This window comes from Carassius carassius, chromosome 31 (assembly GCF_963082965.1).
Source record: "Carassius carassius chromosome 31, fCarCar2.1, whole genome shotgun sequence".
Taxonomy (NCBI): Eukaryota; Metazoa; Chordata; class Actinopteri; order Cypriniformes; family Cyprinidae; genus Carassius; species Carassius carassius.
In genome coordinates this window covers 12,453,871-12,459,956 of record NC_081785.1, presented here as the reverse complement: position 1 = coordinate 12,459,956, position 6,086 = coordinate 12,453,871, and positions in this window count along the sequence as shown.

Below are 6,086 nucleotides of genomic sequence, written 5' to 3'. Positions count from 1 at the left end.
CCTCGCTAAGTGTCTTATCTGTCTGTATTGTTATCGGTCAGCATTCAGTTTTTATTCTAATGGGGTTCTATCTCCAGACTGAGGTGGCTTGTGGTGCATTTGGGACATGTCTTGAACCAGCAGACTCTGTATAAATGTTTGATGAACTGAAAGTACACAGCAGATGTTTTCCCTTCTGCCATCTGATTGACTTCTGTGAAGCATTTTTCAGGCAGAGATGAATGTATGCATGTTGGTTCAGCTGACTTTGTGTTTTAGGAAAGCTAAAGGTAATGCTGCGTGTAAATTATGCTTGTGAAAATGAACCATTTTGTATCACTATAACTACTTATATTATTGAGAAATGTAACATCCAGTTTGTTCAAAGCATTTTTTTTCTTCAAATATATTATTTAGTATCTATTTACAATAGGCCTAGCCATGAAAGTGTTTTATTATTACAGAACATATTGCTTATAAAAATTGTCATAAGTATCTTTTTTCTAGAATATATAAACCCTCTGCAATCGTTTTCTGTTTTGTCCTACTGCCTGCAGTATTCAAAATACATGCTATGAGGATTTTACTTTGAATGTAGCAGTGTTAAAACATTTGAAATGTGTAGAAGTGTGCTTAAAATCTTGTGGAAGCATTTCAGCTGTTCCAGTGTTGCTTTATGATGGCACTGACATTGTGCTCCATAATTAGACACATCCGTCTGCTCTGAAATAAAGTCAGTTTGAATTACATTATGGGGAAAATAATATAATGATATATGATGATACTTAGATAATTTAAATGACTGACCACTGGTGTTTAGGAAACTATTCCCACAAGGTTTCTGTTCTTATTCTGTTAGATTTATTGACTATTGATCGTATCTAATTTCATTTGAATTGTTCTTTGCATAATACATTCACTTTAAGAATGCACATCCAAGGAAATACGGTGGGAAAATTTTGACCAGTTACATGATTTGGATATACTTGAGATTTTTATGTGTGTGGAGAATCACCAAGATAAGCTTTTTACTCAACTTAACCCTGCCATTTGATCACGGCTATTATAATGTCATAGAAAAGAGAAAGTGACGTGACATATAGCCAAGTATGGTGTCCCATTTGTGTCGTGCATTTAACCCATCCAAGTGCACGCTCACAGCAGTGCACACACACTCAGAGCAGTGGGCAGCCATTTTTGTTGCGGGTCCTGGGGAGCCTTATATGTGTCAGTCATGGTATGAAGGTGGAAGAAAGTGCTGGAGATTCTCTCCCACACCTAAAATCCCTGCCGGTTCTGAGACTCCAACCCATGAACTTTGGGTTACATGTCCAAATCTCTAACCATTAGGCCTTGACTGCTTTTTTCATCTGCTTTTTTTATGCTAACAGTAACATGAGTGCTTTACTAATCTTTGTATAAATTGCAAAAGAGGTTACAACTATTGGTTGCCTATAATCTCTTATGCAATTTAAAAAAATTTAAATCATCATTAATGCCAATCCTTAATATTTTAAGGATGTTTTTTTAATATTTTTACTATTATTATTTTTGCAGATAAATGAAGTTAAGGGGCTTAGTCTCTGAATGTGGTCAGAGTGAGAGAGACACGACTCTAATATCATGAGCTTTTCCAGGTTTCTTTTCTACTGTGAGACACATAGGCAATCAATTTAAAATCGATCAATTGAAAATTTTAATCCAAGTAAGCATTTGACCTTTGCATTTATAAATGTGCATGTCAGATGGGCTGACATTAGCAGTCTGCTTCCTCTAATGCTGATGTGTGTCAGATTGACAGATGGCGCAGGGAAAGAGAGGAGGGTGTTGGTACTGATTTCAGCAGAAATGGTTCAGAGCTGTGCTGGATCAAGCGTTTCCTCAGGTCATGTTGACCGATCAAATTCGGCTGAGAGACTCACTGTTTAAAATAGATAGAGGCATATTAGTCTCTCTTTATAAGAAATAGGTTAATTAAAAAGGTCAGCAAAAACAATTCTAATATTCAATACATCATTGATAAATATGCAGAAGCATGTGAAACTGATTTAATTTCCAACTGTCATTTTTGTTGAGCAAACCTCGCAAGCAATGTAGTAAAAATCCAGTGACTACATCAGCATAAAGAGAATATATGAAAATACATAATTTCAGTGTTAGACAAGAGTCAAAGGTTTTTAAATGTCGAATCTTGTTCTGTGAAACACATGATGAAAACACTGATTAAAGAATAGGCAATTTAAAGATTGTGAATAAAACTTTGAAAATAGATATGTTTACATGAAAATACATCAATTCAATACATTTTTATTCAATTTCAACAGTTCAAACAGAAACAGACACAAAAGGCAAAAGTTATGTTTAAAGAGTTTGTGAACCCCATTCAATGCATTTTATCCAAAAAGCTTCTCTTATATTGTCACTAAAAATAAAAGCTGGTGTAAATAGTTGTTGAGCATTAAGATTGCATTAGCTTGCAGAAAGTTATTTTACAGTTGAGAAAAAAATGAATCAGCTAAACTACATAATGTGACAACAAAAGCAGAATATTCAACAAAACGGTTTACAAATATTAGTGTTACCTGATGAAACCTCTAGGATATGGAATCATAACGGTATACATGAACACAAGGACAGACCTTACATTCACCCTGCAAGTGGGCCCAGGGACATCTTTGGGAAAGTTTTTTTTTTAAATAGTTGTCATAGCAAAACTCATAAAAGGTGCAGTGCAAAAATCAGTGTGAGAGAGTCTCCAGCCGAGGTGTCTTTAAACCTCACAGCGTGAATGTATTACATATGTACAGTAAAGGAGATAAGGCATTTGATGAATATTTAACTCTAGCTTCTGAGAAAATGTAGTCTACAAATCACGAATACCAACGAGAAACCATTCAACAGGGTAGCATTGCTCGATTTCTACAACCAAGATTCTCTTTAAAAATGTAGCATGCTACCTGATAATCCATGGACATGTGCATCAGTCAAGTTTCAGAAGTAAAAATCCCATTCATTTTCTCTGCAGGGGATTCATTTTGAAAGATAAATTGTAAACCTACTGTGAGCTACAAAGTTGTTCATTGATGGATTATGCTTTTGTTGAAGATGCCAGTGATATTTCTGGTAAAAAAATTAATTACCCAAGATTCTGCAAAGAAATCTTTACCAATCACATAACTGCGAGAAGCAACTCATGCCAAGAGAACACTTCAGCACCTGGCCATTCCCATGAAGCACTGTAAATAAATCCAGTTTCCCTATGTTCTTATATCTGAATATAGCCTAATATGCAGTATTTGCAATAAACAAAAAAGAAATTCTATATAAAATCAACATCTTTAAATCAATCATTTATATATCCCCATAATGTTTTATTCTGTTGTCATTCACAATACTTTATGGGACTGTAGTTAAAATTGTTAAGTACACAGCTTTGTACTTTTTTCTTTTTGTCCAATTTTCACTTTTTTGCTTCAAAGTTTGTAATTTTGTGATACACCTCATAGTGTACAGTAGGCTTGGATCATGGCTAAAAACGTGGGTGGGCACTTTATATTATAATATATCAGAGTACTGAGTACCACAACTGACCAATCAGAATCACTCAAAAGATCGATGTAATAAATATCTTTTGAAACCTTACTACACTCTTTTTGTGGTTTTACAGTTGTAACATTTTAATTCTACAAATCAAGATATTTGAGCAGAAACTGTGGTAAATGTTTTTAGGGGATTCATTATTTTATTCCAAAACTGATCGCTAAATACGTCTTCACACAAGGCTGTCATCTCAACAACATAGTTTGGTTTGCAGTTGATTTGTCGCTCAAGAACACTGCAGAGTTCATCGTCTTTCACACTCTACAGAAGCCAGTCATGTGTCCTAAATCTGCCTAAATCAAATCCCTCCTAAAATGAGGGAGATCGGCACAACCATTAAAGGAAACCGAGAACTTCTTTCATTAAAGAAATGTAGGTAGCCATTTAACTGAGATTCTTTCACTTCTATTGTGTTTGCTATAATAACTTGTACTCATTAAATGTAATTATTAATATTATTATTTGTATTAATAATAATATAATCATTAGTAGTAGTTGTTATAGTAGTAGTAGTTTAAAAGTATACAGTATGTAATGATGTATTATGATGCAATAATAATGTTCTGTTTTTTTTTTCTCAATACGATGCAGTGAGTAGAGCAACTGTCTGCTTACACAATGAGGAAAGATGCCAGGTGCAGGCTACATTCTCAGTAGTGATGCACAGTCCTGCTGGCTTACCCTGTAGTACAGCAGAAATAGCCAGCATCACACCATCTTTCTTGCTCTACCTAGCCCAGAATCTTCTGGACTTAACCGGTTCAAGCCAAGAATAGCAGTCTCCTGTGTTTTGCTGAAGTCCCCAAACGCACTCCTCTCAAACAAGGCTGAGCTAGAGCCATTTACTCAAAGAGAGAGAGAAGACGCAGAGACAGAAAGTTTCCATGAGAGCAGTTTGCACTGAATAATTAACCAAAAAGATTATAGCAACCTGCATGTGATACACTTCATAGCCTATTTCCATTCAAATGAGTGTTATTGGCTGTGCCTGAAACCTGAAAAAAATACGGTGGTAGGATGGCATCAGATGTTAGCATAACATCCTTTGATTTTTCTATTATTTGTGTGTGGTTCATCGAGTGCTGGAAAGACTGATGGAGCGGCTGATCATTTATGACTGTACATTCATAACATATTAATTCTGGAGAGAATCAGGCATTTGTAGTCATTAAATATTTGTCTGGTCATCTCTCACAAGAATTAGTTCTAGGTCATTCCACACGACAGTAATGCTTTAGAAGCTGGTTTGAAAGCCTTCATACTGCCTGTGAGGTCACTGACTGACCGGGACTTACATTTCAGACACAGCCATACACTTACATACATCAACTACATATTTAAAGGCAATTTTAGTAGTGCACACAAATTAACTAGAGGTCATCAGTGAATGAAATCACACAGTAAGAATCTCAAAATGTCCTCTGCCTGTCATTCACGAGCTTTTCTGTGTCTTTACACACCAGAATCGTGTCTGAAGTATAGATATTGTTGTCGTGAAGACAACAATATACTTCATGTTGAGCATAAATATAAAGCTTACTGATAAAGGACAAAAGTCAACAGTATTGACGGCAAAATAGACTATGTTTGACAGGTGCAATATGCCAGTGTGTCACCGGCCTAAGGTTTTCAAAAGGCATCAAGCAAGTGTGAACATCACTACAACTCTGAAAAAAACTATTGTAATTCAAACGCAGCTCCCGTCAGCATTTAAACAGACTTTACACTTTGGAAAAGTTATATATATTTTTTAAATATGGGCAGGCCTGCAAGCTGGGATTGGTAATGCTGCACTGTAATCATAGTTATTTATATTTTTCATTATATTTTATTATATGATATTGGTTTGAGACTGAGAGTATTTTATTTAGTGGAGAACTTTGCAGCAGTATTTTATTTCTTATTCTTTTTTATTTTACATATATTTTATTAAAAAGTATTTAAAAAAAATTGTAAACAAATTGTTAAAAAAAAGTTTATAGTAATAAACAACCTGCAGTTTAATGTTTGCATTTCTTTCCCTTACTGTACCGAAAATGAACCGAACCGTGACTTTAAAACCGAGGTACGTACTGAACCGTGATTTTTGCGTACCGTTACACCCCTAGTGTGGACACTAATGTAGTTCGTTATAGTTAACGTTCTTGGTATGAAAGGCCTAAACCCTCCGTTTTTGCACACCTTGCTGCAATAAAGAACAATGCTTTTCGTTTTCGACCAATCACAGGAAACCTGACTGACTGGAAGAATGGTCTCCTGACATTCACACGTTTACACGCACACCAAGCAAAACCTCAGGTTCATGAAAGTGTGACACATGTGCAGAGCTCCAACCATTAAACAAAGTTCTCACACATTACAGAAAATGCCCAGTGGGTTGTTCAAGCAGCAAATACGAGGCCTGCGCTATTTCAGTGGGCTCAAATGAAGCGCCATCTAAGATCTCAGTTAACAATATATACAAAGCGAGTACAAAGTTAGCCATGGACGTCCTTGGATCTGAAGCC